This window comes from Mustela erminea, chromosome 13, assembly GCF_009829155.1.
Source record: "Mustela erminea isolate mMusErm1 chromosome 13, mMusErm1.Pri, whole genome shotgun sequence".
Classification (NCBI taxonomy): Eukaryota; Metazoa; Chordata; class Mammalia; order Carnivora; family Mustelidae; genus Mustela; species Mustela erminea.
Window position 1 is genome coordinate 63,157,854 of NC_045626.1, and position 12,799 is coordinate 63,170,652.

At 43.3% G+C, this 12,799-nt stretch overlaps 1 long non-coding RNA gene across 1 annotated transcript in view; it reads left to right on the top strand.

The window, feature by feature from the left end:
• Positions 1-10,471, top strand: part of LOC116572409 — a 40,759-nt gene extending 30,288 nt beyond the window's left edge. Inside the window, exons 2-3 of the long non-coding RNA XR_004278298.1 lie at positions 8,675-8,912; positions 9,032-10,471. This is a non-coding gene — a long non-coding RNA (uncharacterized LOC116572409). The remainder of the gene's footprint in view (positions 1-8,674; positions 8,913-9,031) is intronic.
• Positions 10,472-12,799: the final 2,328 nt, after the last annotated feature.

The following is a 12,799-nucleotide window of genomic DNA, read 5'->3' on the forward strand; positions in this document are numbered from 1 at the left end:
CACCATATACCTAAAATGTGGGGAAGAGTAAAGAATGGATTTGCACTCAAATGACCATCAGTTTAATATAGACTGTTATATGCAGAAAATGTTACATACAAAACTAATGGTAACCACAAATCAAAACCCACTAAAAATATGCAAAGAATAAAGAGAAAGAAATCCAAATATATAACTAAAGAAAATGAGCAAACCATGAAAGAATGACAAGAAATGATTAGAGAAAATCTTCAGAAATAACCACAAAACAGGTAAGATAATGGCAACAAACACATATCTATCAATAATAACTTTGAATGTAAGTGGACTGAATACTCCAAAACAAACAAACAGGGCGCCTGGGTGGCTCAGTGGGTTAAGCCGCTGCCTTCGGCTCAGGTCATGATCTCAGGGTCCTGGGATCGAGTCCCGCATGGGGCTCTCTGCTCAGCAGGGAGCCTGCTTCCTCCTCTCTATCTCTGCCTGCCTCTCTGCCTACTTGTAATCTCTCTCTGTCAAATAAATAAATAAAATCTTTAAAAAACAAACAAGCAAACAAACAAAAAAACACAGGGTGACAGAATGGATAAAAAACCCAAGACCCATCTATATGCTGCTTACAAGAGACCCATTTTAGACCTAAAGTCACCTGCAGGTTGAAAGTGAGGGGATGGAGAAATATTTATCATACAACTGGATATCAGAAGAAAGCTGGAATAGCAATGCTTATCTCAGACAAAATAGACTTTATTTTTTAAATATTATTTATTTATTTTAGAGAACGAGAGCATGTGAGTTGAGGGAGGAGCAGAGGGAGAGGGAGAGAATCTCAAGTAGACTCCCTGCTGAGCACAGAGCCCAATGCAGGGCTCGATCCCACCACCCTGAGATCATGACCTGAGCTGAAGTCAAGATTCAGAATGGCTAAAATCAAAAACTCAAGAAAAAACAGGTGTTGGTAAGGATGTGGAGAATCCAAACTGGGGCAGCCCCTGTGGAGAATGGTATGGAGGTTCCTCAACAACGTTAAAATAGAATTACCCTGGGCACCTGGGTGGCTCAGTGGGTTAAGCCTCTGCGTTTGGCTCAGGTCGTGATCTCAGGGTCCTGGGATCGAGCCCTGCATTGGGCTCTGTGCTCAGCAGGGAGCCTGCTTCCTTCTCTCTCTCTCTCTGCCTGCCTCTCTGCCTACTTGTGATTTCTGTCTGTCAAATAAATAAATAAACTCTTAAAAAAAAAAAAGATACACATTCTGTTAAAAAAAAAAAAAAGAATTACCTTATGATCCAGCAATCCTGCTACTGGGTATTTACTCAAAGAATACAAAAACATTAATTCAGCAGATACACGCAACCCTCTGTTGATAGCAGCATTATTTACAATAGCCAAGATATGGAAGCATCCCAAGTGTCCATGGAAGAAGACGTAGTATATATACATAAGGGGATATTATTCAGCCATTTGTAATGACAAGGATGTAGCTGGAGAGTATTATGATAAGCAAAATAAGTCGGAGAAAGACAAATACCATATGATTTCACTCATATGTGGAATTTAAGAAACAAAACAAATGAACAAAGGGGAAAAAGAGAGACAAACCAAGAAACAGACTCTTAGCTATAGAGAACAAACTGATGGTTATGGGGGCGGGGGGTGTTTGGGAGGAATGGGTTAAACAGGTGATGGGGGTTAAGGAGTGCCCTTGTTGTGATGACTACCGGGTGATGTGTAGAACTGTTGATTCACTATATTGTACACTTGAAACTAATATAACACTGTACGTTAACTAACTGGAATTAAAATAAAAACTTAAGATAAAATTTAGTAAGAAAAATCACCAGTAGATAAATGGGAAATTCATAATGTGAGCAGAATTCACAAAAGGGACAACTTGAGTGGATATCAAACACGATTATGGGGCATTAGTGAGAGTGTTGTAAAAGGGTCAAATAAACCGATATTCTCTATCCAAAAAGTGTTTCTCTGAAACACAAAAATGATTTATGCAAAAGCTATTCATCGGAGCCCTATTTACGGTAGTTCAAAATTGGATCTAACAATTTGGATCGAACACTAACAGCACGTCTAACTGTAAGAGAGTGGTTAATATATGTATTAAACCTTCGGACATACCCATACTAGAATGTCCTAAGGCTGTCACTAGAAATTACATTTAGGGACCCCTGGATGACTCAGTCATTAAGCATCTGCCTTTGACTCAGGTCATGATCCCAGGGTCCTGGGATGGAGCCCCGCATCGGGCTCCCTGCTTGTCGGGAAGCCAGCTTCTCCCTCCCCCACTCCCTGTGCCTGTGTTCCCTCTCTTACTGTCCCTTTCTCTGTCAAATAAATAAATAGAATCTTTAAAAAAAAAAAAAAGAAATTACATTTACTAAGAGTAGGAAATGACAAAAAATGGCTTATAGGCCAAATGAAAGATTATATCATTGGACTCTGTTTACCTCTTCAGTCTTCTGTCTGTCTTGCCAGACTGGCTTTCTTTTCCTAGAACATGCCCCGCTCAGCCTCTGAGTATCCGCATCCCTCTCCTTCATTGTATACAGGCCTCCGCTTTGCCCACCCTGACTAACGCCTCCTCTCTCCATCAACTCTGTTTAGTTCCTCTCTTAAGTTCCCCTTACCTTGTTTTTCTTTCCTTGATAGCACTTATTTAACCTGACGTTAAATTGTTATATTTGTTTGTGTTTATTTGTTGTGTCTCCCAGGCAAGAAGCTAAGCACATGAAGACAGACAGTTGACCAGCTCGTGTCTGCCACGCACATCACAGGTGTTTGGCGGGTCCTTGTTCTGTGCCCTTTTCTTGCTGAGTTAGGAGTTCTTCACAGGTTCAGGATATTAATCTTTTCTCCTGTGCTGTGATATTCCCCAGTTTATCATTTGACTTTTAAATTTCTGTATGGTTCTTTTAGATCCGCATACATTTTAAGTTCAAAAGAGTCTTTTATTCAAGAAATTCCTGTTTCATCTGAAGATAACATATATAGAGGTGCCTGGGTGGCTCAGTCCTTAAGCATCTGACCCTGGCTCAGGGCATGATCCCAGCGTCCTGGGATGGAGCCCTGCATTGTGCATCCCGCTCAGCGGGGATCCTGCTTCTCCCTCTCCAGCTCCCCTGTGTTTTTGTTCCGTCTCTATCTCTCTCTAAATCTTTTAAAAAATAAAGGTAACAGGGGCGCCTGGGTGGCTGAGTGGGTTAGAACCTCTGCCCTTGGCTCGGGTCGTGATCCCAGGGTCCTGGGATCGAGCCCCGCATAGGGCTCTCTGCTCAGCGGGGAGCCTGCTTCCTCCTCTCTCTGCCTACTTGTGATCTCTCTCTAATAAATAAATAAAATCTTTAAAAAAAATAAATAAAGGTAACATAAATATTTGTAATTTTCCATTTAACACATATACTTTCTTTTGTCCATTTAGCTTTTTCATCCGTGTGTGCTTATAATGTCAGATACAGAGTTTTCCCCTGAAAATATAACACTTCTCATTTATGTTCTGTTTGAGAAATTCTTCCTGTCTGTTCACCCATCTATGCACCCATCCAGTGTGGCTCTTATTACCACTATCTTTTATGAATTAAAATACCACCATACTCTTTTCATTTATTCTCAAAAATTTTAGAATCAAATTATGCATCATGACAAAAACATTCCTATGAATTTTATTGGAATTGCTTTATATTAAATTTTAAATTAGGAAGAATGATGACCTTTTCTACATATTTGTTGCTACTGTTTATTTGGCTTCTCTTTAGAGTTTGTTAGTAAGCTTTTGTAGTTTTCTTCCTATCGGTCTTGCTCATTTTTTGGTTGAGATTTCTATTACTTTGTGTGATAAAGATGTCTGAAGATGTTATTTTCACTCCTCCTGTTATCGCTGTTTTTCTTGCAGTCTTTGGACTCACTTGACCAATACAATGCGGTGGAAGTAATTGTTTTGGGGCTTCAGAGATTAGGTTTTTAGAGGACTTGCGGGGGAGTCTTTTGGAATGTTCGCTCTTTGGCGCCCCCTCTTGGAAACCAGCCATCATGCGAGGAGCCGTGCCTCCCGGAGAAGCTCTGAGGTGATGAGCGAGCGGCCTGCCCCCAGTCTCCACGGAACTGCAAGCTGACAGCAGCATCAATCACCAGTAACGTGGAGGCGCCATCTGGGAAGTCTCAACCCAGTAGAAGCCCCAGAATCTGCGAGCTGACGTCGTGTAGAACAGAGACCTGCACGGTCCACCACAATTTTGTCAGAAATAATGAATCGTCGCCTTGAGCTGCTAAGCTTTTGGCATGATTTGTTACACATTAGTAGAGTACTAATAGAGTTAGGGTTTTTGTTGTTGTTGTTTTTTACGTTTTTGGTGCTATCACAAATGAAATTACTTTTCTGCAATGTTTTACAACAGGCATTGCTGGAATATATGTATTTTTAAAAACCTGTTGTTTTAGGTATTTCTTTACTAACTGGCAAACTCAAAGAGTTATCCAACTAGGCGCGCCTGGGTGAATCAGTGGGTTAAGGCCTCTACCTTCTGCTGGGGTCATGATCCCAGGGTCCTGGGATCCAGCCCCATGTCGGTCTCTCTCCTCCGCGGGGAGCCTGCTTCCTTCTCTCTCTCTGCCTGCCTCTCTGCTTACTTGTGATCTGTCTGTCAAATAAATAAATAAAATCTTTAAAAATATACAAATAAATTTTTAAAAATTATCTATATGTAATCATTTTAAGATCATCATCTTGGAGTTTCTAGTTACATAGTCACATATTTGAAAGCATAATTCTGCTTCCTTCTTTCCCAACATTAAACTTCATTGTTGTGTTTGAGTTTTATTGTGGGCATTTGAAACTTCCAAATAATAGAAAATGATAAGGATTTTATCCAGATTTTCTAATTCCCAGCTTTCATGGAAATTCCTCTAGTGTTTTATCATTAGGATAATACTATCTGCTGGGTTTTTTTTTTAATTTTTTAATTTTTTATAAACATATATTTTTATCCCCAGGGGTACAGGTCTGTGAATCACCAGGTTTACACACTTCACAGCACTCACCAAAGCACATACCCTCCCCAATGTCCATAATCCCACCCCTTCTCCCTGGGTTTTTTTTTTTTTTTTTTTTTTAAGCTCCTTGTTTTTTTTAAGATTTTATTTATTTATTTGACAGAGAGAGACAGCAAGAGAGAGAACACAAGCAGGGGGAGCAGCAGAGGGAGAGGGAGAAGCAGGCTCTCCACTGAGCAGAGAGCCCAATGTGGGGCTCGATCCCAGGATCCTGGGATCATAACCTAAGACAAAGGCAGACGCTTAATGACTGAGCCATCCAGGCGCCCCCAGCTGTTGGTTTAAAATAGATATTCTTGGGGTGCCTAGGTAACTCAGTTGGTTAAGGTTCTGACTCTTTTTTTTTTTTTTAAGATTTCTATTTATTTATTTGAGAGAGAGAGAGAAAGTGCATGGACAGGGGGAGGGGCAGAGGGAGAAGCAGCCTCCCCTCTGAGTGGGAGCTGGATATGGGCCTTGATCCCAAGACCCTGGGATCATGACCTGAGTTGAATGCAGCTGCTTAACCAACTGAGCCACCCAGATGCCCCATAAGCATCTGATTCTTGATTTGGGGTCAGGTCATGATCTCAGGGTTGTGAGATTGAGCCCCAAGTCGGGCTCACGTGCTAGGCATGGAGCCTGCTTAAGATTCTTTCTCCCTCTCCCTCTGCCCCTCTCACCCCTTCCAAAAAAAATAGATATTCTTTTTCAAGTTAATGAAACATCCTTCAATGCCTGGCTTACTAAGAGGTAGTCTTTTTTTTTTTTCCTTTTTTTTTTTTAAGAGAGGCAGAGTGCAAACAGGGTGGGGCAGAAGAAGAGTAAGAGAATCCCAAGCCAACTTGCACTGAGCACAGAGCCCAACCCAGGCTGATCCCAGGACACTGAGATCATGACCTGAGCCAAAAATCAAGAACGAGATCAACCAACTGAGCCACCCAGGCGTCCCTACAAACCAGTCTTTTAAAATCAGGATTGGATGTTCAGTTTTATCAAATTCTTTTCTAGAATGTATTGAGATGATTTAGAAATCAAAATAGAGAAAACAGAATACCAAATGATGCTACACTATTTGAATTATCCAAACGTTAGTGGCTGAACAGAGATGGCATTTTTTTAACCTATGAATCTGTGGGTCAGAAATTTGAGCAGGACTCAGCAGGAATGGTTTGGCTGCATTCAGCCAACAGGTGGGTAGAGATAGAAAGTCTAAGTCATCTCATTCACATGCTGGAGCCCAGACTAGTTATTGGCTAGGACTCTTAGTTCTCCTCCATTGGCCTCTCTTTTTCCATGTACTCTCTCTCTCTCTCTCTTTTTAAGTGGTTTTTTAAAGATTTTATTTATTTATTTGACAGACAGAGATCACAAGTAGGCAGAGAGGCAGGCAGAGAGAGAGGAGGGGGAAGCAGGCTCCCTGCTGAGCAGAGAGCCTGATGCAGGGCTCAATCCCAGAACCCTGAGATCATGACCTGAGCCGAAGGCAGAGGCTTTAACCCACTGAGCCACCCAGGTGCCCCTGTACTCTCTCTCAATATGTGGTCTTTCTTGAGCAATATACCCTGCACTCTATAAATTTAGAGCTGAACATTCTGTTGATCAAAGGAAGTCACAAAGCCAACACAGGTTCAATAGAAGAGAACATAGCCTGCACCTGTGTAGAAGTTTAAAGATGGCTACAAATTCTTTGAGACCATTCCCTTTGACAGTTGGAGTCTCTGTGCCCTCCTTTTGCATCTGGAGGGCTTCAGTGCGTAGATATAGTGGAAGGGATGCTATGTGATTTTGAAAGTACAATGCACCTTCTGCCTTGTTCTTTTAGAATGTTCTCAGTTCTGATGCTTCCTGTCATGTTACTCCCTCTCACACTGTGAGAAGCACAAGCCCAGGAAGAGATCCTGCATAAATTCTCAATTGGGAATTCCGGCTGAATCCAGCCATTGAGGCATTCCATCCCAGACTTCAGCTACAAGCGTGAGGAAGCCTCCAGCCCTCCGCTCCTTCTGTGCTTGAGTCACTGCAGCCATCTGAGTCATGCTTACTGAAACTCCAGGAGTTGTGGGTGGAGACAAGCCAGCCTTCCCATGCTCAGTCCAAATTCCTGACCCAGAGAATGCATAAGTCTCCTTCATTGATGGTTTTACACCAAGAAATTGAGGGTGGAGTGTCCCTATCGCACAAGGAAGCAGAACAGGATTTGGTATCTGCAAGCAGAGTGCTCTCTTAACGCATGAGACAGAACATGTGACATTAAGCTGGGGATTGGCAGTAGGCAGAAGCATGGTGGACCTGGAAGGAGCTACAGCTCAGGACTTGAAGGAAAGCAAAGAATGTGTAATTGGAAGCTGGAGGAAAAGGTATCTTTATTATGTAGCGGCAGGACATGTAGGAAAACTGTCACCTTGGCAAAGTGGAAAATAGTAAATATACTGTTTTGTATAAAATGAAATAAAATAAAATGAACTCATGGATCTGGCTAAGGCAGTTTTCAGGAAGTGTTGGAGGTGCTGCCTGGCTTCTAGCTGTGCACAGTAAAAGGAGAGAGGAGAGAGTTGGTAAAGGAGCTACTTGGTTTTCAAGTAGCCATTAAGAGGAGACATAAGTGTCCCAGCCAGTTTTTCCACATCAAAAGTGTCTCAAGGTAAGAAAGATCCTCAGATCAAATCCAGGGTATTGGGGCGCCTGGGTGTGGCAGTCACTAAGCGTCTGCTTTCGGCTCAGGTCATCATCCCAGGATCCTGGGTTAGAGCCTCACATCGGGCTCCCTGCTCCGCGGGGAGTCTGCGTCTCCCTCTCTCACTCCCCCTGCTTGTGTTCCCTCTCTTGCTGCGTCTCTCTCTGTCAAACTAAGTCTTAAAAAAAAAAATCCAGGATACTGTCAGGAAAACACAGTCTCATGGTGAAGATGGGCCAAGGTGGACTGTAAAACCTTTTGTTAAGAATTCAGTTGGAAGCCCACAAAAGGCCTTCCCAAGGATGTGCTTTGAATATCCTCCCTGTCAGGGCCCCTGAGTGGCTCAGTGGGTTAAAGCCTCTGCCTTTGGTTCAGGTCATGATCCCAGGGTCCTGGGATCGAGCTCCGCATCGGCTCCCTGCTCTGCTGGAGGTCTGCTTCTCCCTCTCCCACTCCCCCTATTTGTGTTCCCTCTCTCACTGTATCTCTCTCTGTCAAATAAAACAAATGTATTTATATTTATTTATATATTAATATTAATATAGTAATGATATATTAATATAACATATAATTGTATAATATTAATATATTGAATATATTTATAGTATCTCTCTGCAAATAAATAAAATCTTTTTTAAAAAAAGGAGTCATGTTGAGATTTCTAGGTGTTTGGATTTTATCTAAAAAGTGGATTTAGGGGCACCTGGGTGGCTCAGTGGGTTAAGCCTCTGCCTTCGGTTCAGGTCATGATCTCACGGTCCTGGGATCAAGCCCTGCATCGGGCTCTCTGCTCAGCGGGGAGCCTGCTTCCTCCTCTCTCTCTCTGCCTGCCTCTCTGCCTACTTTGTGATATATCTCTCTCTCAAATAAATAAATAAAATTTTTTTTTAAAAAGTGGATTTATTAGTTGATACATAAGACACCCATGAGGTTTTTTTCAAAAATGATGTAATTCTGATACTAGTTTGGACTTAACAGGACATAGAAAGAACAAAATGAAAAGATGTTTTTGGATCCCCAAACTTCTATGGATAGAAAGCAGGCTGAGAGAACCGCTGTGAACAGAGGCTATTTCCTATGGCAAAGGAAGGATGACTCAGGACAGAACCCAAGCTGCAGGGAATCAGTCCCAGGGAACAGGATTGGACCCTAATCAAGAAACGACAACATGTGTTCAGCTGGATGTTAGAATCCTTATGGTCCTCTGGTCACTATGGTGAGTGTCACGTCCCATTCTTTATCAGAATGGTACTGTTGACTGCATTAAACCCGTGCCTGTTCCTCCATCAAATGCCGGGTGGTAGAGTACAGCTAATGCATCTCCTCCATTTGTAGGTCTTCAGATCAAGAGAAATCACAAAGTCAAACCAAGACCTGCACCTGAAGAACGTACCTGCCCCTGTACCTGATTTGGATACTGGATTTAGATTCTGGATCTTGAACCTGAGCCCAGTGCCATAATAGGATAAGACTTAAAGGGGGGGATTTGCAAGGCGGGGTGTGTATTTTGCATATGGGTAGAATGAATGTAAATACTTCGGTCTGAGAGTAAACTGTGGTGGTTTTTAAAAATGGCTACAGGCTTTCTGACAAACCTCACACTGAGAGGTGGATTCCATCATTCTCTTTGAATCTAGAATGGTTCATGACTGCTTTGACCAAAAGAATATGGTGGGAGTGATGCTAGGTGGCTCCCAAGATTGAGTCATAAGAGTCTGTGTGGCTTCTTGGGACACTTGATCTCTTGCAGGACACTCTCCAGAACCTGGCCACCATCCTGGGAGGAGCCCACACCACATGAAGAGACCATGATTAGATTCTCAGGTTGAGAACCCAGACTGAGCCCCAACTTTGAGTCTTCCCACCAAGGTGCCAATCATGCCAGTGATAAAGCCTCCAGATAATTCCAACGCTCAACCATGAAGTCACCTCGAACTATGACCGTCTACCTGGCTGAGACCTCAGTCTGCTCATAGTGGAGCAGAGATGAGCCGCCAGGCGCCAGCTTAATTCCTGGCTCACAGAATCCATGAACACAAGAAAATGGTAGTTGTTTTACATCACTGAATTTGGGGTGGTTTTCTTATAGCAACAGAACGCCCTCCTGCAGGGGGGTGTAGCCTCTACATAAGGAGATAGGAGGAATTGTTGGGAGCCGTCTTACTGATAATCACCCACAGAGCTCTTTGGGGCTCAGGCTAGTTTAAGACAGACACAGTGTACTGTGGGGGTTCAAGAGAGACTTGCACAATTCAGAGGCAAGAAGTAGAGTCAAGGTGCTTGAGGGCTAGAGCTGAAAATGGGGGCCTGCAAGAATTCGGGCTGTATTAACCTGCTCTTTCTGGCACTGTACAGGTCCTCCTTCTCCAAGTGCCCTCCTTGTGGGAGCCTCTAATGGGTCCTGGCCCCACAGTCCTCTAGGACCCTCAGTCCAGCTGGGCACACTGGCCGCTCCCATCAGAATTCCCAGCCCATGGAGGATTAGCTTGGGAACCAGGCCTGGCTGCCTTTGGCTCCCAAAGACAAGGCCAGGCAAGGCGGGGGGGGGGGGCGGTTCCTCTGGCGGGGCAGGCATTCTATAGAAGCGCTCTCTATATCAGTCATCTGGATGGGTGGGGATATTTTTGATCAGGGAGAAATAAAAATAGGCATTGTTGGCTGGTAATTACTTTTTGGGGCCTTTCCTGCATGTCTTAGATAACTAGCCCTTTTGTCCAGTCTTTATTCCTCCTCCCTTCCTTCCTTCTTTCCTTCCTTCCTTTCTTCTCCCCTCTCTCTCTTTCTTTGTTCTCAAGTTGCTCCCAGGGAGAAGGGGAGTCGAGGATGAGTTTCTGACACTTTCACTGGACTTCGATGGTCCTTGGTCAGCAAAGCACTGGTCACCACACTGGGAGGAGCCCACACCCAGCATCTGGAAGCACACAGCACCACTGGGAGACCCACAGTCAGTCACACAGGCACACATGAACGCACACATTCACAGGTGCACACAGATGGTCACACACAGAGGCACACTTTCATACTTAGACACACACACACACACACACACACAAACACACCTGCCATCCAGGCAGTTGCTTCTTTTTTTTTTTTTTTTAAGATTTTATTGATTTATTTGCCAGAGAGAGAGAGAGAGAGAGCACAGGCAGGCCGAGTGGCAGGAGAGGCAGAGGGAGAAGCAGGCTCCCCGCTGAGCAAGGAGCCCGATGTGGGACTCGATCCCAGGACGCTGGGGTCATGACCTGAGCTGAAGGCAGCTGCTTAACCAACTGAGCCACCCAGGCGTCCCCAGGCAGTTGCTTCTGATGAACACTGGTTCTGCCCTTGGCAGGAGTATAAATCATCTATAGCCATGTAACAAATTAACTCCAAACTCAGCGACTTAAAACAATTAACAGTTATTATTTCACATAGTTTCTGTGAATCAGAAATTTGAGAGTGAATGATCCTGTGAGATCTTGGCTTTAGGCTTTTCTAAGGGAGTTCTATTTTGGTTTTTGCCCTTCGTCCTAGGACATAGCCCTTAACATTGGGCTATATCTTAACCCCTAAGCCCTGCACCCTCTGGGATTCCAATGGAAATCTCCAGGTATTTAATAAATTCCTTGGTGAGAATTAAATACCAGACTCTGTTGAACTCTTCACTCAGCTTTTTAGCCTTCCAAATGATGCTTAGAGGAAAGCATCCTGAGAATTGTATGCAGCTAAGGAGTCACTCAATAATTTAAGGGGAATCTTTATGCAGATTTTGAGGTTTATCCCTATTTGGCTATCCCCAAATTTCTGGATTTTTTTCTCTCAATTTAGAACTATTCTCCAAGGCCTGAAGCTCTGGCCTCTGTATCATCAGCCCATTATCTGCCTGAGATCTATTCCTCTGTGCAATTTTTAATTATTACTGGCAAGAGGATTAGTCTGATACAAGCTACCTGTACAGATACTTGGAATAGGTATTTGGGTTCTAACATCAAACAGTAATATAGTAAGACATTACCTTAATGTCTTTAATATGTTTTGGTCTTTGAAATCTTCCAATTTTAAGTGCTTTTTATTTTTTGTTGAGGTATAATTGACATATAATAATATATTAGTTCCAGGCATATAACATAGTAAGTCGACATTTGTACACACTGTGAGCTTTCTACTTTTAAAATGGTATATAGGAGCACCTGGTTGGATTAGTGGGTTAAAGTCTCTGCCTTCGGCTCAGGTCATGATCTCAGGGTCCTGGGATCAAGCCCTTAATCTGACTCTTTGCTCAGCAGGGAGCCTGCTTCCTCCCTCTCTCTCTGCCTGCCTCTCTGCCTACTTGTGATCTCTGTCTGTCAAATAAATAAATAAAATCTTTTTTAAAATGGTATATATACCCATATTTCTCTGGAACTCCACATGGCCCTGCTAATCAGCTCTCAGGATTTTACATGGATGACCCTAAGGAGTCAGAAAGTAACCTAGGACATCTCTTTATCTAGTGAGAGTCTTACACTACCTATTCTCAATTAAATGCCTTTCACAGTTCCAGAATTCTGCCTGTACCCTGTCATCCACCTTCTTTTTTTTTTTTTTTAAGATTTTATTTATTTATTGACCGACAGAGATCACAAGTAGGCAGAGAGAGAGGAAGGGAAGCAGACTCCTTGCTGAGCAGAGAACTCGACGCGGGGCTCCATCCCAGGACCCTGAGATCATGACCTGAGCTGAAGGCAGAGGCTTTAACCCACTGAGCCACCCAGGCGCCCCTTCTTATTTTAGTGGGGACACATCCATGTAGCTACTGTCTTGTTACTTTTCAGGACTGGTAGGCAGAGATATGGGTGGACAGAGCACTCAATACAGAGTTCCTGGGATTGTACTCATTTACATACATTCACCCAACCAGATCCATGAGACCCACAGTGACATAAATATGTATACAGGGGCATAGACTCACAAATATGCACACACTGATGAGCACTGTGGGTACACACAAACACACTGAGTGACATACAGTGGAACATACACAATCATACTGGACCTGTGATACCCAAACACAAACCAGAACTATGAAGAGAACAGACACACACACACACACATGCAGGTTTTCAAATTCACCTGCACAAGACA